The sequence below is a fragment of the Porites lutea genome, chromosome 7 (assembly GCF_958299795.1).
Source record: "Porites lutea chromosome 7, jaPorLute2.1, whole genome shotgun sequence".
NCBI classification, from domain to species: domain Eukaryota; kingdom Metazoa; phylum Cnidaria; class Anthozoa; order Scleractinia; family Poritidae; genus Porites; species Porites lutea.
The window spans coordinates 26,231,186-26,246,242 of record NC_133207.1 but is presented as its reverse complement, the minus strand read 5'-3'; the positions used below and the strand labels follow the sequence as shown (position 1 = coordinate 26,246,242).

At 40.2% G+C, this 15,057-nt stretch overlaps 2 long non-coding RNA genes and 1 pseudogene across 2 annotated transcripts; 2 read left to right on the top strand and 1 right to left on the bottom strand.

Annotated features, from left to right (window-relative positions):
- Positions 1-2,235: 2,235 nt before the first annotated feature.
- On the bottom strand, positions 2,236-3,286 carry LOC140944690 (uncharacterized; annotated as a pseudogene).
- A 779-nt stretch (positions 3,287-4,065) lies between these two features.
- On the top strand, positions 4,066-7,881 carry LOC140943909 (uncharacterized). Its single transcript, XR_012166650.1, has 3 exons — positions 4,066-4,175; positions 6,456-6,593; positions 7,722-7,881. It is a non-coding gene; the product is annotated as an uncharacterized lncRNA (long non-coding RNA).
- Positions 7,882-11,456: 3,575 nt separating this feature from the next.
- Positions 11,457-13,198, top strand: LOC140944292 (uncharacterized). The gene is made up of 2 exons (XR_012166691.1): positions 11,457-11,549; positions 12,455-13,198. It is a non-coding gene; the product is annotated as an uncharacterized lncRNA (long non-coding RNA).
- Positions 13,199-15,057: the final 1,859 nt, after the last annotated feature.

Here is a 15,057-nt window from a genome sequence, read left to right as displayed (position 1 = left end):
AAGACTTTCAGTGAACTTGCAGAGTGTTTAGCACGGATTCCACCAAAAATAACTTTGTACGGACTTCTTTTTATATACAATTAAGTGGGATGTCTTCTGCTTTTAATTTTTAGTATTGATTTGCTGTTTGCAATCAAAAGGGACGCGTATATCTTCAAGGAAACAGGATGATTTTGTAGGTTTCCGAAGATCGACAAGTGGGCGATGGCTGGCGAAAAGCGGCAAACATGTTGGCCCAAACTTCACACTGAAACCGAGTTCGAAAGCCAGCTCACTGAAATTCGGTAAAACAGAAATATAAACAATGTAAATCTTGGAGGCAAAAAAAAAAAAATAAGCGACAAATATATGGCCTACTTGTTATTGCAAGAGACGTGTGCCATTGAACAAAACAGTTCAAGTCGAGATGGAAAAAAGGAAGACAGGAAAGAAGCGGTGACTGAGGTTTCGATGAAGTTATGTTTGGTTTTTGTTTGCCAGGACGTTATTCTCTGGTCTTTCTTGATGAAGGACATCAATTAGAACTATTTTTTTAGTATAAATGAGGGAGTGATCGAGTGGAGTACGCTCAAAATTTCAACTTCTTACTCGGCAGACTCGGTAAGCCGGCCACATATCATTTCAGCGAGTAATTTTCCTATTTCTTATCTTTTGCTGTTAAGAGTTTTAACTTCATGTTCCATAATATTTTAAAAGTGAAGAATACATAAATAAATAAAATGATGGTCTTCTTCAACGGATCCAGACTCGAATTTAATGATTCGAAACAGAAGCTTGCCGTGTTCAGTCCTGACACAAACATTGCCTTAAAAGTTTTAACCTAGTAAAATGTGAGCTTTATACCACTTTTTTACCATGAGCTCTCCGAGATAATGCCCTAAAGGAGACCAGGCAAATAGCAAGCTATAAGATTCACACACTAGAGCTTCTAGTTTTTATAAAATTATTTTATTTCGCAATGACAAAGAAATCAAAAGATTTTTGCTAAGCTCTGCCAACGTACCTCTAACAATTCACTCCAAAGCGACGGAATTAATATCATCCAAAGGAAGTTGTAAATACAGACATACATAGATATGTATAAAATGACACTGACATGAATGAATGAGTCTCGTGAATGAATCGTTCACCCGCTCTCGACTTGACCTGTTTTGTGTAATGGCGGACGTCTCTTCCGTTGACAAGTAGGCCATATATCCGTCGCTTATTTCCTTTTTTCTTGCCACCAATATCGGTTTTTAATTCTGTATTACAGAATTGCAGTGAGCTGGCTTTCGTATTCGGTTTCAGCGTGAAATTTGGGCCAACACGTTTGACGCTTTTCTCCAGCCATCGCCCACTTGTCGAGCTTCTGAGGCTTCGGCAACCTCCAAAATCATCCTGTTTCCTTGAAGATATACGCGTCCCTTTTGATTGCAAACAGCAAATCAGTACTAAACATTAAAAGCAGAAGACATCCCACGTCATTGCATTTAAAAAGACGTCCATACAAAGTTATTTTACGTGGAATCCGTGCTAAACACTCTGCAAGTTCACTGAAAGTCTTCATTTGCAATTTTTGTTTACCCTCCAACGCCTCGCTTTCATGACTAGGCACCAGTTTTTTCCCGCGTGTCCGCCATTTGTGAATACGGTGTATATAATAAACAATTTACTAACCGAGCTCGCTCGGGCCGTACTGGGGAATTTTTAGTCGTGGCAGTACGTACTGCCACGACCTCGGGCCAATATTCCCAAGGACGGCCTCACGTTCGGGCATGTTTTAATCTTTTCATCTGTTGGCTGATAAAACAAATAACGAACACTTACCAAACTATTTTTCACCGTCACACGAAAATCGCTCTATCTTTGCCTTTCCAGCAAAATAAAGGAGGGAAAGCAACGGGATATACTTTTACTAGCACATCCGCCAAAGGCCTAAACCACAGTACTGTCGGCTTTATAACTTAACCTGAGCTCCCTACACCAGACTGGTACCGGCCGAGTGTCAGCTTATTCAAGCTTCCGTTTATTCGAACTCTACTCGCAATTTAGTCATAAATACAAGTGATTAATTCCCGCAGAGGCGCTTGGGAAGGAGGAAGAATCTTCCTTCTCTTCAAACCGAACAGACACTCTAAAAACTATTGAAGCAATCACAGCGCAAATACGAGAAGCAATTGGGTACGAACGAGACTGGCTCTACACTCGGTATAAAGCACAGAATGCTCCAGTTTCATTCGACAACAAAAACAACTAGGACTTATTGGCCAATGCTAGTCCACCAGTTTTCATTCCAAGACGTCTGCGATCATCGGTCAAGACGACATTCCTGTTAATTTGTGACTCCGTCGTTGTGCCTCTGCCGTGCATTGCCTGCACCCAAGGGTCTTTGTCTGTTTTAATCCAAGCCGGTCCGTAAAAGCCCTGTCGTCGACGTCCAGTTCCTGCCCAATCCTCGAGAAATGAGTGAGGATCTTCCAGGTGCTTGCTTGCCGCTTTGGGACGCACTTAAAATGAAGCCAGCAGACGCCAGATATTCAGCTCTTGAATAGGAAACCATCCTGTGAATATGGCCTTGTCACATTTTTGTGTCTGGTCCAACGTTGACCATGAGTTGATATGGGTGACCCACCTTTCAGTCATAGACAAGGTGACTTTGACCCCCAGTACCTTTTCCAACAAATCGTTTAACGGTCACGCCTACCCCTTGAGCAAGCACTTTCACCAAGTCATCAGATGGCGCTTTAGGATTATCATCTGTGGAGGTCCTGTCCCATATCGAGAAGATCACCCATTTAGTTGAGCGATCCTGGATTCCCATGTAGCCTCCATAGAATTCACTGGTACAATAGTAGGTAAAATCTGCTGTCTCCTTCACGGTAACCTCGTTATAGAACCAGGTAACACCCTCTCTTTGAACTTCTGGATTAGCTGGAGATGACCAATGAATATGCAGGGCGGGTGACTTGTACGCTGGCACCCATCGACATTCAGCTGATAGATACACTTCACTGATCTCAAAGTTTGGGCTCCAGTCAGCTTCGTACGGGAAGACATCACCATGTTTAGAATACACGAAGCCGCCACAAGCACCATCAAGAACCTTTCGCATGTAATATGTTCCCGTGATGACCCAACCCTTTCCTGAATAGAACATCATCCGAGGTTTGCTGTCACACACCCAGATGTAATTATCTCGAACCTTGTCGTTTGTACGGGAGTATTCTCCTGCTTCTTTTGAGTAGTTATCGCCCTGGACCACAATGAGTCGCAGCTTGGATACATCTTTTTGCTCGGAGGCCATTTCGAGTTGTATTTAACTCCTTTTCAACTCGCATCTTTATTCCTTGATAATTGCGTCATGATGTCGCCGAAACGTCGGAACATTAAATCGTTATTTTACTTGTTTAAGTTTTATTTTGCTTTTCTATTGGTTAAATCAGAATTGGCTCCTGGTTAAATAAATTATTGACAGTTATAAATTAATGGTGTTGATTATGCTTGGTGTGTGGTACACATCGGCTAGAGTGGATATGGTTACAATGGTCATCAAGTGTGGTATATAAATTGCTAATACAAATATTTTAATAACCTTTCACACTCTACGTGAAATGCTAATTCGTAAATTATGCCGTATGGAAGCACTCTTGTGAAACCAACCATGCAACAATTTCCACGATGACTTCTGTACTAAGCGGACACTCTGAGGACCCTAATTAGCGTATATGACAAATGTGTTGATCTGAACGTACGGAATTTCGCCATAAAGAGTCAGAGAACAACAAACAAGCAAGAGAGGAGAACTGCATTTACGATAGGTGGGTTTCCTAAGTTTTCTATCAATGGCTAGAAACACATCCGCATAATTTTTGCAACTTAATTTGGCGGGAAAAGAGCAAGTGAGGCACCTATACCGCATGCGTAGGTTTCGGTTCACAGGACATACGAATTGAAGGTTAGACAGTGTTTTATTTTTAATTCAGCTGAATGTTTTTTTACAAAAAGAAACGCTACTCTATTGTCTTAGAATAATAGGCTAGCTTCGGCCTGTCAAAATAGTCTAAGCAATTAGTCAATTATAATAGACTATACACCCTTTGTCAAATCGTTTAGTTAATTGGTGTGAGTCCCATACAGCCAAATCAGTTCGTCACTTGAGCTTGTGGTGGAAACATCATTTAAGGTCCCAAGAGGTAAGCCTATTATTACGATTTTGAACTGACAAAGACAAGTTATTATTGCCTCGTTATTGCATATGTTCTCAAATTAACTCAAAGAATGTTATGTTGATGGGATCTAATTCTTTCCACAGTCTTCTGTATTATTTTTTGATTCATGATCGAAAATTAGCTCGGTCTAAAAAAGCGCGCGCGGGCTTCGCTGAGAACCGCCCGCGCAAAGATTTTACCTCTTTCCCTAGTTTTACACAATAACATTAGCACATAGTAAAATCGACCAAGTAACTTTTGAAAACTTAGAGTGGCACAAAAAAGGCTTCTTATTCTTTCAACCATTTTTAATGATCTTGTATCTGATAACTTCTTTAAAAGCACTTTAAAGACTTAAATAGCAATTCATATCATAGCAGATAGGAAGACTTTTTTAACTGGCTTAATTCTCACTGTAAGTGCAGCCAAAACTTTGAAACAAGTTCTTACTTTCTAAAATGAAAAAACATTAAGAATCCTCTTTGGAAACGTACATGTAAGTGCCACATCATTCCAACTGCAATGTAAATGCCATTGTTTAAACCAAATAAAATTTTCATTGATACAATTGCAGATTTTAACGTTTCTTCTTTTTAACGATGTTCATTTTTACAGAAATTCAGTTTTTTTTTATAATGATTTTATGTGAGGAATAAGCTGAACCACTAAATACTCTGAGGTATATATATTGCATTTTTTTCTTCAGAAGAAAAGAACCTATTTAAGAACCTAAACTTGTGCTAACTACCATTTATATTAAGAAGCTGTTTACGCTAACTTGGAAAAAACCAGGTTTTTAGTCGCGGGGTTTTACAGTATTAATACTTCATTTAGTTTAGGATTAGGGTTGTTTACGAACAAGCGCTAAACTGAAATAATTAAAAATCATAAGTACTTGTTCAGTTAGGCCATCGTAATTTGATTGAAAATTAAACACAAACGGTTGGGATAAACAAGGAAAACCAGTGCATTTTCACAATGAAATTTACGTTACATGTACTGCTAGCGGCCTGGCGTAAGATCATGACCTACATTTGCAAAGGTAACTGTTACAGTGTTTCAAAACTGTGTGCTCAGTTTACCATGTCTGTCACCGCTGTTTGTGTTATTTATGTTGTCTAACAAACTTTAGCCGCCAAAAAATGCAATGTAATATTTCATGCTTGATGCTTGCAAACAAATGGGTCAGAATTGCGCGCAACAAATAAATTATCATAATTTGCTACTGTACTATTCCTTCAGGACCTGACCAAGCTCGCAAGCTCGTGTCTTTGAAAAAACCGGCCAAATCGTTAGATTTGAATTCGGAGTGGAAAAGTGGCCTGGAAATTAAAAGGTTTTTGGTTTTTTCGAGAGATAATCGACCATTGTGTCTTTATTTCAACTTTTCCATTTTTTATCATCGAAAGCAAAAGTAAGAAAATCTGCATGGCATGATTGTCATAATTAGACTTACTTCGTAAAAATCACAATTGGACTTGCCGGAAATGAAGATGCATTGCCAAATTTGAGCAGCAGAGTTCAAGGGTGAAATTGAAAGTGTCCACCGAGTTGCTATTCCCTAACAAGAAAGAGTTTGTCTGCTTTTCAAGTTGAAAAGCAGACCGTTTCAGTATCATTCCCATCGATAAATTAAATTTTTTGATGTAAATTCGTTAATAGAGGAGGTCTTCTTTCCCTCTAAAATTGTCTGTTCATGGTCTATCCGTTAAGCTAAAAGAAAAATAATTCGTAGCTCGATTATTTCCTAATTATCCTTTTTATGTTATTTTCTTTTCTTTTTTTTTTTCAGTCAGCATCACCTGATAAAGTTTTCATTTCGTTTTATTTTCAAAACACTTTGAAATTGAGACTGAGAATAAAAAAAAAAGACTTAGACTCACTGACTTATTGTATGTTGCCTTTGATTTTTAGTAACTGCATTAAACAAAGAACTTAACTCGCGGCTTAAGCGGCCTTTATATATTATTTCCTCTTTTTGTTTTTGGTTTTAATGGCTCGGTGGTTGGTAGAAAAATCCTGTGGTTGTTTTCTCGACGAATACTGAGAAAGGGAATTAACCGAAATCTCTAACTGAGAAAAAAACACACAGGTACTGCGTCTCCTTGTGCTTTCTTAGTTCAGCCGTACCTTCCTATGCCACTCTAAGCGTATGATCTACTACCTAGAGCAAATGATTTATCATTGAATTGCTTTTGTTTTTTGGATGAGTTAACTGAATTAAAAATCACTTTAAACAATCGATTCTTTTCATACATGTTTTAGATCCTTCTAGTCCTTTGTTTTGCCCTGGTTACACTATCACCATGAAGACCGCCTTTTCGTTTATGATGCTGACAATCATGGTAATTATGATGACGTCAGTAATGTCACGTGGCGTTTCGTCCCGTCGTGCCTATAGAGGTAAGTTACCCTTGCACTCTATTGTTCAAAGCGCTCAGAATTGTACTCTATTTTTGCCCTCATGGTATTCAAAAATAAAACTGTTTCTTACTAATATTACGACTTCATTAATTTGATAAAGACTTAGTATTTGAAAGAAAATAATATAATACCCTTGGAACAAGCTTTCAGCTACAAAACTACATTTAGCAACTATTCGCCTGTTCCAGGCGTTCAGATAGTGGGGAGCGGTGGGAAGAAAAAAGGAGCGCGAAAAAATAAAAGCGAGGGAGGGGGGAGGTGAGAGAGGGAACCCGCACCTCTCTCCCCAGTCCCCCTCTACTTTTCATCGCTATCCCTAGTACTTCGCACCGCTCTCCACTATCTGAACGCTTGGAACAGGCTAAGCAACTATTGCTTGCGTCTTCTAAATATGGCAAGTGTCGGCTGGTTATGGAGAATTAGAAGCCAATCAGAAACGACGAAATATTTGAAAGAAATTATAACTTTAATCATCAGTTTCATTTTTTCTTCCTAGGGCTTTTTTCTAAATTCTCCTTTCATTTTCTTTTCTCTCAGTCTGGGAGTCTTCATGGTTTGTTAGATACAAGTCAATGTGAAGTTTGTTATTGATTTCTAGCTGGATTTTTAAAAACGTTTCTTTAAAATTGCGGCTCTTCCGTCGAAAGTAGCCAAAACTAAAACACTAAGATTACAATTACTGCTTTTTCTCTCTTCTCCCCTATTTTTTCTCCTCGCTCACTTTACCCAACATTTGACAAATTGAACGTAATAGAATATGATGGATGAATTTTGAAATGCGTGAATTCACTTTTTTCGCCAAAGTCGTCGTCTTTGTTGCGTAAACTACTTTGAAAATAAAAGAAACGATTCCGTTAAATCAAACACAGTCCCATGGTTGAATTCGAACAGAAACAAACCAGTTTCTCGAACAACCTCACCAAAACGGCCACTCAAGGCTGCTAGCACAAGGCCCTTAGGATTGTATCGCGAACAGATAGCTCCCTTCTGGGCTCGTTCGCTCTCTTCAGTACCGCGAAGACTCGACTCGACTTCTTGCAGTCTGTCTTGACGGGGTAGCACTTAAAAATTACCTTGCTTACTTACTTCTGCATTTCACAATTCCAGAGCTTCGTGCAAGATATTTCAGAACAAACCGGGCTGAGTTTGACAGACCCGCCTACATGAATGAACCAGCCGTAGAATGCGGACACTGCTTTCCACTGTGCTATCAGGTAGGCGACGACGGAGACCAGATTAACACGTGTGCGTCAGAATGCTACTGTGCAAAGAAACGAAGTGTGGACGCTTACTTTGACGAACCTTTTATGGACGCGAAGGATCCAGAATTTTGCGAAGTATGCTTTTCTCCTCCTCACGGATGTTATGAGAATGGTGACAACACAGACCAGATAACCACCTGTCTTGATGAATGCAAGTGTGTTTAGACCAACTAAGCCTAGCGCTCAACGTCACGCCAGTTATTTTGTGACGGATGGTACTAAGAAAGGACAAAAACTGCATTCAGTATTCTTAAAAATTATTATTTGTTTTTGATAATTAGTCTGAGCTAACATTTAGATTAGGTACAAATTTTTTCAAAGAATTCATGATGTGAATATGTGAAAGCAGTGAAAGCCGCCTTGGCAGCTTTTTAAGTGAATTCTTGTTATTTTCCTGACATGTCATCATATTCTAATATAGAAAATACAAACGCGTCCACCCTATTAAGCCGCTTAATAGTTAGTTAGTTCCGTATTGCCATCTCGATAGGGCCCTTCCTCTGAACAGGGCTTGGGATGTTTGAATTTTTTGAAAAGCTTTTGGGTTGAACCAAATAAAAAAGTCGATCGGGAAGGCTGTCACGTAGGTAAAGAAGATGACTTTGTCGTTTTCATCGGAAGGCGCTACGGAGGTTTTAGGAAGCGATAATCAAGTGGCGCGAAAAACGCGACTGAAGAACTGGGCCAACGTATTGCTGTGATCACGCTTTCATTGCTGAAGTGAAAAGTCACCTGTTTCAGACAATAGAGAGGAGACGTCGTTACATCACGTAGCCATGGTAGCAGAATTTTTGGATGACAACAAACTGATAAAGTCACTTTAAAGTGTATTCGCACTATTTCAAACTTCACTAATCAACTTCATTTAATTTGGCAAATATTGGCGAAATTTTCTTTGGGACCGTATCTATCGTTATCTAAGTTTAGAAACTTAAAGCGACAATTTTTTGGTCGTGTTCACCTACTCCATAAAGCGGGCTTGTGAAATTAGGAAGTTTCATGTCGTAGTGGTGCAACGACAGCAAATAAATATACAAAATAGCGTGATACATGTGCAAAGTTGTTGTTTGTTAATATAAACATATTATTTTTGGCCGTTCTTCTTGCCGTCGCGTCGCTGTCGTCGTTGGTTTTGTTGTCATCCAGAAATAGTACTAACGTGGTAACGTGACGTCACACTTCTCCTCTCTGCTGCATCTTCTATAAGCTATATATGACATGTATGTAGGTGTGGCGCCAATCAACGGAGCTTTGTTTTGAAAAATTGGGTAGATTTAAACCGCTAGCGTCTGAAATGGGGTGTTAGAATTGTGTCCTATGTCTAGAAATGAGGTGCGGATTTTTGAGCAATCTTTAGTAGATTCAAGGTAGCGAGGGAAGGAGAAGACCACGTACGGCTTATCCATATTGGAACTATTTGGGTGACGTGTAACCGCTCAAGTCAGTATCAGGAACCGCTTGGACCTTAGACTATGTAGACTTGATTGGTTCAATGGTTTAATTTAGATTTTTAGTTTTGAGCGAGGCAATTAAAACCAGCACATATCTCTATCATGTATGCTGTGAAAAATTTTGTTGCAAGGCTAATTTTGCTTTCATCAAAATATTAACTTGAAAAGTTTTAACCTCATTTTATTTTGTGATACCAGTAACAAACTAATAATAATATTGTACACGTATATTACCATTTGAGGCATTTAAACTGCGATCACGGAGTTTTGCAGTGATCCATTTCAAAGTGCTGAAATGCGGTGAACTTGCTGCAAGCCGTTTTCAACAATATTAAAAAGTACAGCAACATTTTGAATTTGTTGACTCTTGTATTGTAACACTTCTAATCGATTGTATTCCTTTTTCTGGTAAGCTTAAACTTGCACTGGCTATATTCACTGACTATGAATCATTTGATAGTGGACATCCTTACGGCCATCCATGTCATGGACAACTGACAGCTGTCAGAAAGGGTATCCACTGACCAGTCACCTGACTATATTGCGGGCTTAATTGTACAACTCTTGGTGATCGATGTGTTGTTTTAACGTTATCCGCTGGCTATAATGAAAAAGCCATATTATAAATAACTAGTTAACCTCGTCCGTTCTGCCATTACAGGGAAATATCAGTCTGAGATTACACTCCCTGTTAATAAGTAGTATAATAATGAATATATTCTGTAATACCTTGGTCCTTCTTTCTATCCAGGTTGTACTTATTCTCTCGTAATAACAGCGCCAAGGGCTAGATATAACTGGCATCTTGAAGGAGTAGTCGTGAATGACTGCGGAATAAATCTCGTTTTGAATTACTAAAAGCACCTTGTATCAGATATAATAGGAATGTATGGCCCGTCCCAAAACATTCGTGCATCTCTATGATTGCTCATTAAGCTTGTAGCGCGAGGATGTTTTGCACTGGGACATAGCACTTATGCTTTAATTGCCTTCACAAGTGAATTACCAAAAAATCGCGAGTAAAGCGAAAAATCGTCGACCTTGCGATTTTCGCAAATTTGTAAAAATCCGCAACTGACTTGCGACTTGATCGTTAACATGGCAATGACCTGCGAAAAGTCGCCAAAATTTCGATTTTTGGGATTTTTCGCGAGCACACGAAAAATGGCAAATTTTGCAGCTGCTTGCAAACCTGGACATAAGTGACTAAACTATATCTACAAATCGTATTTGGATCAGAAAGCTTATAATTCCCCCATTTCAGCCTTGCGTTTTGTGTAAGATATTTTCCAGCCTGATAAACCAGATGACGCACTAAGACGGGAAAAGAAAAAGAGCGAGCGGGGAAATTTGCGGGAACGTTTCTTCCGTTCTTTCTCCGCTCTCCTTCCCGCTCCTAACTTGTGTATGTGTGTGTGGGCTCCTTTTTACCCCATGCCCTTAAGCGACTCGCGCGCTTTTCCCGCTTGATCGAAAGAAATGAAAACGACTACTTCGTAGGCTAGATAATACGTACATATACTGTGTTGTGATGTAACCGCTGCAAAGCTACGAACTATCGGTTTCCAGACATAGCGGGGTTTTTTGGTTTCCAAAAGACCTTGTCTGTTTGCTTTTGTCTGTCCGGATCTTTAGTCATCCGTCTTCGCAAAAAAGAAGTAGCCTTGTAGCAGCGTTGAAACATAGAAGCCTGAGTTATTGGCCGCACAGTTTCATGGGGACGCTTTCAGTTGTTCACTTTCTTGGTAGATTTCGAAAGTAAAGGAATGGGACATGCGCCTCCATCAATGACAATTGTTTTTCTGGAAACTATTTTACAGCCTCAATTTTCTTAACTTTAAAATGATAAAACCATTCAACTCAGAGACCGATTTACACCTGCAGGGTAAGGCCCGGTGGGGACGCTCCTTACCCGAAATAGAATATCTCAGCACCTCTGCCCTTGGGTCCCGCTTTGATCTAAAATGACATGGGGTGAGTCCCAGGGCCTTTCCTCTTGATCCACCAATGAAACTGAAAAGCTTATATACAGATGTGATTAGGCACATTTCCCTAAATTAAAATTATCTTATTGCGTCTTATCTTTTTTATCACATGATTCAGTTCAAAACCTATTTATTCGTTGATGCTCCTTTCATATCTAAACATTAATTTGTGGCTAAAGGAAGAAGGTGTAACGAAAAGAAGAGAAGTCAAGAAGTTATTATTCACTGAAAATACAGGTAGGGTTGTCACAGTCTTAACGTGGAAATGAGTTATGGCGTTGAAATTTATGGTATTACTGAAAACTGTTATCGAAGACTAGTCTTATTAATTGAACATAACTTCGTCGTCTTCAAACTCTGAAAATTATGAACTTAAGCCGAATTTAAGGTCTAAACATTTGAGAGAGTGGAGTTCTCGATCGATGCGATCCAGGTTAAAAATGTCAAAAATTCACGATTGCTAACGTAATTCGTCACTCATAATATTAATAGGTAAGGCTCGGGAAATTATTAGGATTTATTAGGACAAAACGTGCGTGAAATTATTCCCTAATTTCACTCGTCACAATATGATTACACATACTAACATCACTTGATATCTCGGGAAATTTAGCCTGCTTGGGAAGCTTTCGAAGGGGAAGGGGGCGCACCGCGCGCGACAAATTTTAGGCCGCGCGAAGAAGGGGGAAGGTTTCGCCTTTTGCCTTGCGTTCCCGAATCTTCGCTTCTCCTTCAAAAGCCTGCAACGCAGATTACGGGGAATTTAGCACTGGTGGACCTAGTGAACCCGGTCCGTTAGTTTACTCACGTACGGTGTCGTAAGTTTTCTAAGACTACAAATTCCTTTTCGGTAAAATGTAATCAAATAACTCGTAGGTAGGTGCACATCTCTCCTATCCAACCTCGTTCCCAGGGAACCTCTCCCACTCGTTCTTATGGGAAGAGAATCCTGGGAAGAAGGTTGTCTCTGATCTTGCAATTAAAAAATGCACGGCACCTATGCTTCAGTTTTTGACCACGTCTTCCTTGTCACGAATGTTGAATATACTTCTCGGTATTTCTTTCCTTCCCCCTTTTCTTCCTTTTTTCATTTATTTATCCCTTCCTTCAGTAACAATAGCCACTATAACTATTCCCTTTAGAGAAATAAACAAGACATAAATCCTACTTTAACCTCAAACATGGCCTTCACACATGTGAATGTATCCAAGCCGCGACTCGTTTTGGTCCAGGGCAATAATTGTGCTAACCCACCTGAAGAATGCTCCCCTGCACACGACAAAATTCAGGATAAAAAATCTTCACCATTGAGGTGCCTCAGACGTCGGATGGTGTTCGACGCAGGCAACACAACGTCCGTCTTTACTTCAACACGATGCGTGAAAAGCGTTGTTGGTGATACAACTGGCGGATTGGTTTCTTCAAAAGTGGCTGATATTCCATACGAAGCCAGAGTGAGCCCTGGCTACAGGGTTGGTGAAGTGTACCTGTCAGCAGAAAGTCGAAAGGTCCCAGTAGTTTTACCAAAAGACAAGGCCAGGCGTAGAGAGCACGCGACAGGGCGACAAGGCCGTATTTACCGGAGGGTTCTGCATTCCGGAGCTGAATATGAAGTCAATTTGGAGACAATTAACGCTTACAGCTCACGATCAGCTAATAATTTTCAATGCTTTTTGTCGGGATATGTGAAATTTTAGTCTAGTAAAAAGGTTCGTATCAATTTTCTTTTTTTTTCCTGAGCCTTGGAAAGTTTCTGTTGTATAAGAAAAATTATCATTTTTGCTTAGAAAAAACATTTTCGAGTCTTTGATTCTGTAACTTATGATTTGGTATCAGTAATTTGTCTTGCGTTCCCCGTTTTTGTTGGAATAAACAATATTGATCAGTTTGTGCTTTCGACTTTAGTCCGGAGTGTAAAAAAACGTTATCATTAATAGCTTGAAGAATAGTAAATAGCAACTCATTTAACCTGAACACTAGCCTCGTTGAGACGGGATTACGACCATCCTCGGAGACCCAGGGGCAGATAGTGGGGGCGAGGGAAAGTCTCAACGGGCGGAAAAATATGGCACAAAAGAAAAGTAAAGAACGGCCAGAAGAGCCCCTGGGGACAATGTCTTACCAGACCAGTTCCAAACGGTCGCCGCCGTTCTAGCTTCTGATTGGTGCCAGAAAACTTTGTTCTTTTGCATTCCTGGTGGCACTTTTCGCTGATGACCTATGTACTATATGATTTCGTTATTGATCAAACTTGTTCGGAGTAGGTGGCTGGATATATTGACCCATTTTGTTTCGCGTTTTCGTGAAATGAGACGAAGTAAACATTCGTTGGCCAATGAGAGATTTGCTAGATATGGCCAAAGAAAAGCTCTTACAGTGCGCGAGTTTGCCCATGATGCAGTGAAACCATTTCTCCAACTGAGAAACAGTTGTGAAGTGACAGTGACTTTCTATTTTCGAATTCCCCGTAATACACTTTGTTTGTCCCCAGGGTTTAGAATAAGATTCGACCCGTGCTGGATTCCACGCCGTGGATTCCGGATTCTATGTCCATGAAACTTGGATTCCAGATACCAATCTTCAGTGGATTCCAGATTCCTTGAGCTGTATTCTAGATTCCAAAGCCCATGATTCTTGATTCTACAAGCAAAAATTTCGCGGATACCGGATTTCGCAAGCAAAAAGTCTTGGATTCCGGAATCCGTATTCCCTTACTTGGGTCGAATAAGTTACTGTTTCTCAAATGCTCCTGAGAATATGTAGACTACGAGTAGTCCGCCATTTTTCCTCAGGGATAGTAGAGCGTGCGAAACGCGAGCACGCGTGAAAATCACCCCACGCAAGAAAAGGCAACACGCGGCGGGGAGAGAGAAAAATGATTTTTCTCTCTCCCCGCCGCGTGTCGCCTTTTCTCGCGTGGGGTGATTTTCACGCGCGCTCGCGTTTCGCTCGGTCTACTATCCCTGAGGAAAAATGGGGAACTACTCGTAGTCTAGAGAATATGCATTCCGGCTCCCAAGAGCATATGAAAATAAAGGCTTACGCAATTTTTCTTTTTTTGGAGTGAATTGTGGTGGATTCGAACTGAATAGAGAGTGGAAGTGGATCCTGCGAAGTCAAACGTGCGTTAAAGAGCACCTTTGTACACCTTTGACACGCGACAAATGGACTTTCACGACGTCTTCAGGCGGGTCTTCAGGCGATAAACACCGTTTGTCTCGGGCCTCTATCCCTCACCTTTAACGCGCGTCAAAGGTATTTTTTGATCAACATTTGTACCCCTATCAAAGCTGTTATCAAGTATGTCTGAGATTCGAGCCAAAGGTTTTGAAAAAGGTGCGGTAAAATGACGTCTGAGATTCAAGTCAACGGCTTGCTTGAAGTGTCGTTAAATGTGTCTGAGGCTCAGATCAAAGATGGGGCAAAGGAACCGTCCAACATGTCTGAGATTCAAGTCAAAAGTTTGACAAAGGTGTAGCCAAATATGTCCGGAGTGGTCAAATATCCGCGATATTCAAGTCAAAGGTGTCACAAAGGTGTTTTCAAATATATCTGTGGGTGGATTCATTTGCCACATATGCGTATAACCCTCGCATTTTGCGCGTTAGAGTTATTTTATAATTGTTTTTAAGCTTAAAAACCAACAAAAACTCAAACGGGCAAAGAAAGACGGCAATAGACCCATGTGGCAAATTAATGCACCCTGTTATTTTAGTCAACTTCAGTTGAGATCTGGATACCATTT